A 13246-nucleotide genomic window follows, 5' to 3' on the forward strand; every position below is an offset into this window, starting at 1 on the left:
TGGGCAGTAGTTTACCATCTATTAGTCATCGTGATGTGTTTACACATCTTATGGGGAACGTCATGTAAAACCTCAGTCAAGTTCCCAAAAAAAGTTTACGCATTTGTGGAAGTGCAAGTCCTGTTTTAATATATATTAAAATGTTGATCTTGCACTACATGGCCAAATGTATGCGGACACCCCTTCTAATTAGTGTATTTGGCTGTTTCAGCCACACCCATTGCTGACAGGTATATATATTCAAGCATGCAGCCATGCAATCCCCATAGACAAACATTGGCAGTAGAATGGGCCGTACTGAAGAGCTCAGCGACTTTCAACGTGGCACTGTCATAGGATGCCACCTTTCCAACAAGTCAGTTCGTCAAATTTCTGCCCTGCTAGAGCTACCCCTGTCAACTGTAAGTACTGATATTGTGAAGTGGAAACGTCTAGGAGAAACAACAGCTCAACCACGAAGTGGTATGCCACACAAGCTCACAGAACGGGACCCCCGAATGCTGAAGCGCGTAGCGCATAAAAATCGTCTGTCCTCGGTTGCAATACTCAGTACCGAGTTCCAAACTGCCTCTGGAAGCAATGTCAGCACAACAACAATTCGTCGGGAGCTTCATGAAATGGGTTTCCATGGCCGAGCAGCTGCACACAAGCCTAAGATCACCATGCGCAATGCCAAGCGTCGGCTGGAGTGGTGTAAAGCTTGCCGCCATTGGACTCTGGAGCTGTGGAAAGGCGTTCTCTGGACTGATGAATTACACTTCACCATCTGGCAGTCCGACGGACGAATCTGGGTTTGGTGGATGGCAGGAGAATGCTACCTGCCTGAATGCATAGTGCCAACTGTAAAGTTTGGTGGAGGAGGAATAATGGTTTGGGGCTGTTTTGCATGGTTCGGGCTAGGACCTTTAGTTCCAGTGAAGGGATATCTTAATGCTACAGCACACAATGACATTCTAGACGATTGTGTCCTTCCAACCTGGTGGCATCAGTTTGGGGAAGGCCCTTTCCTGGCTTCTGTGGAAGAACTTCACTGGCCTGCACAGAGCCCTTACCTCAACCCCATCGAACAACTTTGGGATGAATTGGAACGCCGACTGCGAGCCAGGCCTAATCACCCAACATCAGTGCCCGACCTCGCTAATGCTCTTGTGGCTGTATTGAAGCACATCTCCGCAGCAATGTTCCAACATCTCGTGGAAAGCCTTCCCAGAAGAGTGGAGGCTGTTATAGCAACAAAGGGGGGGGGGGGGGGGGGGGGGAACCAACTCTATATGAATGCCCATGATTTTGGAATGAGATTTTCGACGAGCACATACGGTTGTGATGTTCGAGTGTCCACATACTTTTGGCTATGTAGTGTATTTTGAGATTATTTGTGCATTTTACTATGTCTGGCCCCAACTTCAAATTCAAAAATCGGTGTGCTGTGTTGACATTATGCTGCCACCTGCAAATTGTGCAGATAACTCGTGATGCGTTGAAATGACTGCTTGATGAGGAAGCTGTGATTGTTGCTGCGGCATGCCAGAGGAGTGAAGGTATTGGCATTTAAAGTTATAAATTTGTTTCTGTGTGTAGTGTTTCCCTGTGGTGCCCATCTGTTCAGGTGTGGTCATTGTGGGAATTTGAAATGTATGGCCAGGGTATTGATACCAAGCCGTATCCCTTTTCAAAATATTACCTTGCATCTATAACGTGCCAAAAAGAGCTTGAGCAGGTGGAACTTGAGCAGGTAGCTGGCTTACGTCCCACCTGAAAGGACCGTGTATTCTACGATGCAAGACCCTCACTGAGAAGCACAACATCCTAAAACCCTGACAATTGTACCCAGACTACAAAAAACAACAAAGGGATTACTTTACTAATTCCAAAATGTGTCATTAATTGTTGGGGGGAAAAAAAATTATACGTTTGAGGAAACCCATGTGCTTGGTGTCATGTTGGGCATTAGTTACAAATTTCCTGTCGAGCAGCGACACTGGTTTCCGGCTTTGTGCAAGAGGAAACCATTGCTGGAGAGAATGTAGAAATTCTGCAGGTGGATTGTGGGATTGTGGTTTGCTAGAGGCGATCAACTTTGCCACTGTCCACATCTGGATATATTATATGTATATGGTGCTTTTGATGTCTTGTATTCCTCCTCTGCTCTATGTCTAAGGCTCACCGAGGAACTTCCACTTCATGTCTTGCATCTGCAGGTGCATTGGAATACTTGATGAACCGTACCACAGATAGCAAGGACATGCAAAAGACAGACATTGCTACAGTACATGGGATTCTAACCTGGGATCACACAAGCATACCACAAGTACTCATTTGGGAAAACTAATAAAGACTGAAAGAACCACCTTTAGAGACCACTTTTCCCCACAGGGCAGGGGTTGGCCTTTTTTGGGCACCAAGGTCCCCTTTTTGAAGCAATGTTTTATGGCCGGATGCCCTTCCTGCCGCCTAATAAAGAGTGAAAGCAGGAAAGAAAATCCAAAACGGGGGAATAGGATTTGTGACTGAAAGTAGTTCTCTTTTCTTGGTGAGCTTCAAATGGAGACTGAGTAAAAATTCAAAGTTTTTGAGAAATGTTTGTTTCACTTTTATTTATTGCACTAATTGAAATTGAGGGTGTAGCATGTTTGTAAGAAGGGAACTCGAACTCGAGTCTTAGCTCATCATTTGCATGAGGAATTTAAACCCAAGTTATGTATCTATCGATACTATGTGAGAGATGTCTCTGTCTGTCTCTGTCTTTCGGTGTCTCTGTTGCCATTTTTCTCAGAGATGGCTGAACGGATCTTTGTCAAACTTTCAGAGGTTCATCAGTGGGTCCCAGTGAGTGGTTTAGGTAAAAACCATGGTTTAAAATGTTTGAAAAAGAAAAGTTGATATATATATATATATATATATATATATATACAGTATGTGTGTGTGTGTGTGTGTGTGTGTGTATATGTATATATATATATATATATATATATATATATATATATATATATATACTATATATATATATATATATATATATATATATATATATATTGTTAAGGTTTTCCGCCACCCTTCTTACCCTTACCGATTAAACGCCTTGTTCTTTCTGGGCCTGGCATAACCGAGAGCCTTGAAACGCCTCTTCCAGGCAAACGCAAGGTAGGGTTTCGGGACCAAGTCTCGCTCGTACCTAAATACCTGTGCCACCATGGAAGCGGGGAACCAAGCCTCGCACGAGCCACGTGTAATTTGAGTGCACCGAGCGGATTCCGTACCACGTGGTCCATGCAGTCACCGTTAATATTGGACCCCGATTAGAGCGGTTCTATTCGTACCACGCTTAGTCAATGAGGGAAAACACGAGGCGGTCGAATAAAAGGAATAACACAATTTAATTATTATTTACACATATGTACAATTTGGTAGAAAGCAGACACAGAGCAGAACTTAAGCAGTCTTATGCCAAAATCCCAGACGCGGGCCCATTCACACTCACACAGGGAAATTGCAGGCAGAATGGTGTCCACGCGCTGCCCTGGTCGTCCAGGAACGGCGGCCTGGCGTGCTCTCCACAGTCCCAGCACGTCCCGTGAAGATGGCAAGCAGGTGGTGGAAAGGGTCCTCGTAGTGCGTCTCTCAAACAAAAGGGCAGCAGATCGGGCAGGAAGGAAATGTACGCGTCTCGCAGCGCGGCTGGGCGGATCCACAGCGCGTTTAGCAACCAGCACGCTATCACTCGCGTAACCCAATGCAATATAGGCTCGGCCTTAAGCTCAACCAAGCGCCACTTTAATACGAGCGCGTATCTTGGTTCATGCGCGTCTTTCTCCGATCTCGTAACTGTATACTCTGCCGCACTCTTCAATGCCAACTGCTCGATGCTCTCCAAATGCCAACAACTCGAGAGTCCTCTGCCCACGCTCCTTCAACTCCTCTCGACTTCTCCTGGGGGCTTTGCACGCCGGGTTATATGGACACGCCCTGAGCTCTCTCTCGAACGTTCCAACCACGCCCTGTGACGCATTGCCTCAGCCACCCCCTTTGAACCCTGATTGGTGGCTAGCGCTTACCGTCAGCTTCTTCGCCGCCCTCATTCGGTCCCGACCCGACCTGCTAGGCCTGCCTCGTGTTAATTCGCGCCAAAAAGCCAAAGGCAGCAAAAGGAGGCGTAAGAGGCATAAGGCAATGGAAATATGAAAAGGACCTACTCATTATTCTACTCAATGCAAAACTAACACAGGAAAAGGTCTATTCTCACACATACTATGAAATAACTGAACTATCACGAGGCTACGTGTTGTTTGTGTGACTAAACTATGAGGGGGAAATTTAACCTTTATTGTACAAAACTCAAAACCGCAACTATATATATATATATATATATATATATATATATATATATATATATATATATATATATATATATATATATATAGAGTCGTGCCCAAAATTCCAAAAATATTGGCACCCTTACACGTTTTTCAAATAATGCACCATATCTTCCAGAAAATTGTTGAAATTAAAAAATATTTTGGTTTGCAGTGGAACAAACAAAAAAAGCTGAAAAAATTATTACATCTTAGCTTATTCCACACAGAAATCCTAAAATGGCCTGGACAATATTATTGGCACCTTTTATTATTATTATTTTTATTTTTTTTCAATATATATAGATTTTTTTTTTTTTTGTATGCAAGATCGAGGCTCGTGTAAGAACTAACATTAATGACAAAAAAAACATAAACCGACACATGCAACATATTGTTGCGGTTGTGCCATAAAGGCAAACCCCCTATAGTTCGTTGCACGACAACATGTAGCCTGCAGTAGTTAGTTAGTTCTTATTGAATGTAAAGATTAGCCCTTTCCCATTGTATAGTAATAGAGACCAAATATGCGTTGAGTAGACAGGATCTTCAAACCTTTGTGTAGTTGGAGGAAGCCATTACTAATGGGCAGGAGGGCGTGGCCAAAAGCACGGGCCACGTGTCCAATGGCGAGCCGGGAACCCGTCGCCATGATGCGACAAGCCTCAGCCAATGGGAGGCTGTGGAACATTTTTGCATGCATGGGCGGTTCTGGTAAAAGCCCACGCGGATCGCATTTTTGACCTCTTGCTTTGGATTTCTCCACGTGGACGACACCCCTCTTGGACTGTGCCTTGCCGACGATAGTGCTCTTGCATTCTTGCCTCGCCACGTCGACGACCTTCTCTTGCTTTTTGCGGCAAAGCCCGAAACCCATCGCTCTTCGCCGATCCCTCTTGCATTTTTCGAGGACACTCCTTTGAATTGGAGCTTCGACTACGCCTCCTGCTTGTCCAACCTTTGCTGAAGTTCGTCTGTGTCGACTTCGAGGCGGCGGTTCGTCCTTCGGACCTTACGTCATCCAGGCTGCACGTTAACATCGACGGTCGAGCTGCGCATACCAGACACGTGGGCACTTTGGCGGCAACCCAAACACGTACATCGGTACGATAATAACCAGTGTCTTTTCCCCTGCGTGTGTGAGTGTGAAGGCGCCAGTGGGGTTTATTATTAGGTAAGAATTGATAAGCTGCATCTTTTGTCTATTCTCTGTGCCTTCAAAATAAAAGGCTGTACATTTCGTTGTTACTTTCCAACCTGTTCGGATACGTCTTTTCTCCATTGGTCTAGCATCATCCGAGACCGAATTTGGCTCGAATCGGGTTCATAAATCACGTAAGGTAACGCCGCTTTCCACACCGTGCAAATCCGCTCTGCACCCATAAGGTGTGGGAAAGCGAGGGTTCGATCCTCGGTTTCTCCGGTCACGTGTCTTGAAGGTATTTGGGAATATTGACCAGAAAACTCTTCGACGAGTGGCTGGGAGATTGGTAATCGGAATTGCTTAGCAATCCGTCAATCACGAGTTTAGTAGTCGTGGATGGCGGCCTCAGTGGAACTGGAGTTCGTGGGGGAACGGGGTATAAACCCCCCTTAGTACGTCGATGAACCCAGGATCCGCAACAATATAATAAAGGGAGCGGGAGACAAATGGGGGTGAGAGGGAAGCACACAAGTACAACATTTCAGAGAGAGCAGGGACATCTGGAGATCTGTGAGAGGGAGAGGGCTTGGTGGGAGGGGGCATGGGAAGTGGGGGTGGGGGGGGGGGTGGGAGAGGTATAAAACAAATGGATACTGAGGACTTCCAGGAAAGAAGTCAGTATTTCAAAAAAGTGTATCTGTGGTGAATTAATGGGGGTAGAAAAGATCAAGGCTTTGGATGGGGGGAAAACAAGAGATGTTTGGTGAACAGCTGTTTTAAAAGACCTGGAGGGAGGAATGGGACTGACGAGAGTGTGGGAGTTTGTTCTAGAGTCGGGAGAAAAGAGGAATGAAAGGGTGAAGGTGAGCAAGAGAGTCTATTTTGGCAGTTTCACCAGAAGAGGGTTGCTGGCAGATATTGTGGACCTGAAGGAATATTTGGGGGACAGAGCACAGATAGAGCTGGGGGAGCTAGGCTGGAGAGGAGTCGGTAGGAGACAAAGACTACCAACCTGCCTGTGGTGGGTGAGTGAAAGTCCTCAGTCGGCTTCATTGCGGGAGATTCCAATGATTCTGAAAGCTTTGGTTTCAACAGCGTGAAGCCGAGCTAGGTGTGAGACAGGGGAGCCAGCCCAGAGGGGAGAGCAGTACTCCATCAAGCTGCAGATGAAGGCCTTGTATGTGGTGAGGAGCTCAGGTGTGCCAAGGAAGGACTTCGCACGATGGAGGATGCCCATTCGGCGACTGGCTTTAGAGGCCAGCTTGAAAATGTCGTTTTCCCTTTTAGCAGTTGTTAGAAACAATTGGATTTCAAGCAGGTGATTCTCCTTTACTTTGGAATTGAACTCACCTGTGGTGAGTTGCAGGTGCCTGCAATATAAAAATCACTCTTTCAACCAGTTTGAACAGAGAAAAGGAGTCATTCTGCTGTTTTGTGTCACTGTGTGTACTGCAATGAGCATAGAGAAAAGAAAGAAAACCAGAAAATTGTCTGAGGTCAGACACAAGATTGTAGCCAAGCATGGACAATCTCAAGGCTAAACGTCCATCTCCAGAGACCTTGTTGTTCCTGTGTCCACCATACACAGTTATCAGGAAGTTTAAGGCCCATGACACTGTTGCCAACCTCCCTGGACGTGGCCACAAGAGAACTTGATCGAAGATTGCAGAGAATATTTGTTCCAATGGTGGAGAAAGCACCTCGATCAACTGCCAAACAGATTCAAGTTGACCTTCAGACACAAGGTACGACAGTTTCAACTCGCATCATCCATCGTCAACTAAATGAAAGGGGGTTCTATGGTAGGAGACCTAGGAGGACCCCATTGCTGAGAGAGGGACACAAGAAAGCCCGACTGAAGTTTCCCAAAACACACCTGAACAAGCCAAAATCCTTCTGGGAGAATGTCCTGTGGACAGATGAGACCAAATTAGAGCTTTTGTGTAAAGCACATCATCTCAATGTTTACAGAAAACAAAATGAAGCCTTCAAAGAAAAGAACACCTTCCCTTCAGTCAAACATGAGGAGGCTCAGTGATGTTTTGGGGTTGCTGTGCTTCCTCTGGAACTGGGTGCCTTGAATGTGTGCATGGCATCATGAAAGCAGGAGATTAGCAAGGCATTTTGGAGCACAATGTTCAACCCAGTGTCAGAAAGCTGGGTCTCCGTCGCAGGTCATGAGTCTTGCAGCACGACAATGACCCGAAACAATTCAAAGAGCACCCAGTCATGATTCAAAACAAAACGCTGGACTGTTCTGAATTGGCCAGCAATGGGTCCAGATCTAAATCCCATTGAACACCTGTGGGGAGATCTGAAAGAAAACAGCAGTTGAAAGAAGGCATCCTTCAAATCTGGGAGAAATGGAGCAGTTTGCACAAGAAGAGTGGGCGAAACTGCCAGTCGAGAGGTGTAGGAAGCTCCTTCATGGCTACAGGAAGTGCTTGACTGCAGTTATTTTGTCCAAAGGCTGTGCTACCAAATATGTCGAGGGTGTCAATAATTTTATCAATGCCATTTATTTTTATTTTCTGATGTAAAAGGACATATTAAGTTCTGAATCAAAAACAAAGGTTCTATCATATTAACAGTTAAATAAAGAATTGTGTAGACCAAATACTTTGAATTTCATCTTATTTTTAGAGAAAATTGTGGGTTATTTGAAAATAGTGCAAGGGTGCCAATATTTTTGGCCACGACTGTATATCTAAATCGCTTTATAGTGCTTAAGCCTTTGTAGCTATGTGAAAGGAAATATTAAATTATCCCTGAACCCATTCCTTGGTGGGTGTGGGGAAGTGTTTTTGGCCCCCACCAAAAATAGGAAAAAATTAAACAAAATTGGATTTTTAAAAAAATGCCAACAGGATTGGAACAGCACCGGGCAATGTCGGGTCCTCCTGCTCGTGTATTATACACGCTGATTGACCAGCTATAATTGGTTATCTATATATATAAAACAGTTTGTGTGTGTGTGTGTGTGTGTGTGTGTGTGTGTGTGTGTGTGTGTGTGTGTGTGTGTGTGTGTGTGTGTGTGTGTGTGTGTGTGTGTGTGTGTGTGTGTAATGTTACCGATAGACTCCTAAACGGAGAGGCTCACGTGCTTGATATTTGGCATAGACATGGCCATTGAGCCTGGGAAGAACATGGCCTACCTAAAAAAAATTATTTCATAATATTTTTTTACCATATTTTTACCTCAGCACATTTCAGCGAGGAATATTATGCACGGAATCTGAGGCGGTGGCAGAGCAGCGCGCTGATTCGCTCAGAGCGATCACGTGATGTTCCTTGCCGCCATAAACTCAGTTACGCGTTCGCACGTATTTCAGAGCGAAAAGCGATTGTGTTTTTTCACATTTCAGCGAGGAACATTGCCATTCACACCACATAGGTTTTTTTTTCTTTCATCTTTACGAGATCCATATTTTTTATTCATATTTACCTCAGCGCATTTCAGCGAGGAATATTATACACGGAATCTGAGCAGGTGGCAGAGCAGCGTGCTGATTCGCTCAGAGCGATCACGTGATGTTCCTTGCCGCCATAAACTCAGCTACGCGTTCGCACGTAATTCACACGTTCAAAACAAACGAGATCCGCGAAGCGAGTTGGTCGAGTCGTGCTAACCAAGATGGCGACACGGCGGCTTCACTTTTCACGGAGTATGAGCGTTCTATATATTTTCAATTCAGTGCGCCCGAATCGCTCACGTACTTGATTTGTGGCATAGACATAGCCATTGGGCCTTCACGGTGTAATTTGTGCGAGGCTTTTGTCCAAGTGAGCTTGAGTCGAGAGGGCGAATGTACGGGTTGGGAATGTACGGGTCTCCCTTCCCCCGCCCTGCAACGCCGGTACTGGAGGGCGTCACAGGATCGGTGTCTCCAAAATCCGCTTCGTGCTGTTGCGAAGATGCAGGACGATGTCGCGATTGTTGTGCTGCTCTCCGACCATGAGAACTGCAACGTCATTGTTGACTGGCCCTACCCTTCCCTCCCCCTTCCCCCTCCCCCCTCTGTCCTCCCCTCCCCCTCCCTTCCCCTCCACCCTACCCCCTCCCCTTCTCCCCTCCCCCTCCCCCTCCCTTTTCCCCCTCCCCCTCCCTTTTCCCCCTCCCCCTCCCTTTTCCCCCTCCCCCTCCATTTTCCCCCTCCCCCTTCCCCTCTACCCCTACCCCTTCCCCTACCCCTACAACTCAAGTTTGTTTACAGCATGAAAAAAATCGGGATCTAAGGGTGTCGACCGGGGGTCAAATTGTATGGGTTTGACCCCCCCCCTGCCCCCAAAATAGGTATTTGCTTTCTTCTCAAAGTCCACACACAATTTTGTTGAAACTTCACCACAACCTTTATCACCCATGATGTACCAAAGTTTGTTAAAAAAAAAACAAGGTCTAAGGTGGTCAGCAGGGGGTTTGAGTTACTGTTGCCCCTGATCCAGGTGAGCTTCAGGACCCGTGGTGCTATTTTTCTTGATGTCCTTTTCATCTCCATGCCTGGTTATTATTTGGAATCTCAATTTGATATCAGGTGGTACATTTATATTAACAGTTTATGCCGTGAGTAATGTGCTTGTTAAAATACTAAGAATAATTTGTATTCTCCCAGGAATGATAAATCCGTACAGTCAGTATGTTTGTCCCTTCGCAAACACTAACAATAAAGAGCAATCGGAGATTGCAGACAGTCGCCAGGATGTGTTTTCAGTGGTTTTTCTGGCTTTTGTAGTAAAACAAATATGGCGGCCGAACCACGTGACAGTTGACATCATTTTTTTTTTTTCTCCACCAATTTATGCCGACATGACGCTCAAGAAATTTCATCTTGATCGGATGAAGTTTTGTACTTGTCGAATTATGACGTCATAATGGAGGCACCTATGATATCATCATTAACATATTTTATTCCCCATGGAGAGTTCTTTAAAATGAGCCTTGTGTCGATTTTTTTCTTCTATGCAGCACTTTCGGAGATATAGAGGTGCAATGTTTTTGGTTGTTCCAAGATGGCGGCCGAACCACGTGACCTATGGTGTCATTATCATTTAAAAATTATACAGGTGGAGGTGCACCTATGGTGAAAATTTCCTGTCAATCGGACTAACGGTTGCAGAGAAAATCATATATATTCTGTGCGGACAAACAAACAGACAGACAGAATAACAAACGCAACCGACCAATATATTTGAAAAATCTTCGATTTTTGCAAGTAACAAACGGACTCAAATGCAATACCCTCTTCTCTGGCGAGGGTAAAAAGGACTGTTCCAGATTATCATCATAAAGCTGCAGTTGTGCAGTAGGATTATCGTATTATGACCCTAATGTGGCGAAATGAATTCCAACAACATTGGACTGTGCAAAGAGCTTGCTTGGTAACAAGAGAGGATAAAATTATTCGTCATGCAAAGTTGAATGCAGTAATGTTGGTTTTCATTTTCCGACTAGTCATACTTATGACCGCATTTCAGCCATTAATTTTCCACCGATTATTCGAAAAGCAGAGGGAAAAATGGGTGATTTGGGGTGTGGGTAGTGGGGAGGAGGGCACAAAGTGTTGTCTCAAGGAAGAGGTTTACCATTTTGTCCCCAAAGCAAAATCGCAACCCAAAATTGTGACATGTGTGACGGGATCTTCGATAACTCAAAAGGTAACGGTACTGTACGATATATTCCAATTATTTCCTCCCAAGTGCTAAGCACCTGATACATGTATCACGTACAGGGCAGGGACTTTATTTTCTTTCAAAGCTGGTTAAATTATTAAGATAAAATCTATGGTTATCCATGTGTTGTCTCGCCCTGTACCTCAAAGCAGTTCTTCTGACTCGCATACAAAATGCCAACCTTGTTGTTTATTTTTTCTGATCTTGGTCTGTTTTGTTTTTGTTTGTGGTTAGTGTGAATGTTGGAGATTGTGACTGAATGCAGAATGTACAAGAAATAATTATACCACAGTCTGTAATTGCATTCCAAGGGCATGCCGGCCGATGAGAGGAAACCAACAACTTTAACGCATCACACAGATGCCTCCCCCCCCCCCCCATCCTCACTCCTGTTGGAAATGGATGGATTTTTGTTTTCAAAATTCTGAATTTTCAAAGATTTGAAAGAAAATTCAACATCATTTTGTGGACTTAAAAATACTTTAATCCAAACTCGTAATGGGATTTAAAGCATTTTTTGTATATTATTTTTACCTCTGCCACTGAAGCTGGACAGAGGTTATGTTTTTACTCCTGTCTTTGTCTGTTAAAGGTGTATCTCAAAAAGTTATGCACCGATTTGCGTGAATCTTGGTGGACAGATTGGGTGTGTGATCAGGACGAATTGATTCGATTTTGGTGAAGATCTGGATCTGGATACTATAATTTTTCAAGTGATTCTTCACCATTGAGATATTGGGCCAAAAACGACATATATTGTTGCAGATCCCAGGTTCGTCGATGTACTAAGGGGGGTTTATGCCCTGCTCCCCCTCAAACTCTGGGTCCACTGAGGCCGCCGTCCACGACTAAGTTCGTGGTTGACGGATTGCTAAGCAATTCCGATCGCCAATTTCCCAGTCACGCGTCGAAGAGTTTACTGGTCAATATTCCCAAATACCTTCAAAACACGTGACCGGAGAAACCGGGGATCGAACCCTCGCTTTCACACACCTTATTCAATTGCGTGCCGAGCGGATTTGCACGGTGTGGAAAGCGGCGTTACCTGACGTGATTTATGAACCCGATTCGAGCCAAATTCGGTCTCGGATGATGCTCGGCCAATGGAGAAAAGACATCCTAAAAAGGTTGGAAAGTAACCAAATGTACAGCCTTTTATTTTGAAGGCACAGAGAATACACAAAAGATACAGCTTATCAAGTCTTACCTACTATAAACCCCACTGGCGCCTTCACACTCACACTTGGGGGAAGACACGCTGGTTAAGGGCGTACTGATGTACGTGCCTGCTGGGATTGCCTCAATGACCACGTGGTGTCCGCTGGTATCCTCGATCCGGACGTGCAGTTCGATGTGGTGATGTCCGAAGGATGAACCGCCGCCTTGAAGTCAGCACGGACAACTTAGTACAGGTTGGACAAGCTGCCACGCAGGCAGACAACTTCAGCTCAGGTGAGTCGTGTAGAAAGCCAACGCTTGCAGGTCAGCGGATGGCGCAAGAGATCGGCAAAGAAGCGATGGGTGTCGACGAAGAACACAAAGGCCAAACACGTGTCGTGGGGGAAACGAAAAAGCAAGCGTGGGCTCGTCGTGGGCGTGGTGAAAAGGCAAGAGCTCAGGTGTGTCCTCGGCGCTGCGAAATCCAAGACAGGTCGTACCATGGGCCCAGCCTAAAAGCAAGAGAGTCCAGAGCAGGAGGTCGTGGCACAGCAAAATCACCAAAGCAAGAGAAAAATGCGAACCGCGCGGGCTTTTACCAGATCCACCCACGCCTCCAAAATGTTCCACAGCCTCCCATTGACTGAGATTTGCCGCATCCTGGCTACGTGTACCTGCCGCCTCACTGGTCACGTGGGCCTGTGCTTCTGGCCACGCCTTCCTGCACATTAGTAATGGCTTCTCCCAGCCACACGAAGGCTTGACATCCTGCTTAACTTCAACGCATATTGGTCTTGATTACTACACAATGGGAAAGGGCTCATCTTTACATTCAATAAGAAATAACTGACTACTGCAGGCTACATGTTGTCGTGCAATTAACTCTAGGGGGTTTGCCTTTATGGCACAACCGCAACAATATATATAT

At 45.4% G+C, this 13246-nt stretch overlaps 1 protein-coding gene across 2 annotated transcripts in view; it reads left to right on the forward strand.

Annotated features, from left to right (window-relative positions):
* LOC137429631 (formin-like protein 2) overlaps positions 1–13246 on the forward strand; it is a 220863-nt gene that overhangs the window by 40343 nt on the left and 167274 nt on the right. The gene's annotated exons all lie outside the window — the stretch shown is intronic.

The sequence above is a fragment of the Myxine glutinosa genome, chromosome 6 (genome assembly GCF_964187855.1).
Source record: "Myxine glutinosa chromosome 6, kmMyxGlut1.1, whole genome shotgun sequence".
NCBI lineage: Eukaryota > Metazoa > Chordata > Myxini > Myxiniformes > Myxinidae > Myxine > Myxine glutinosa.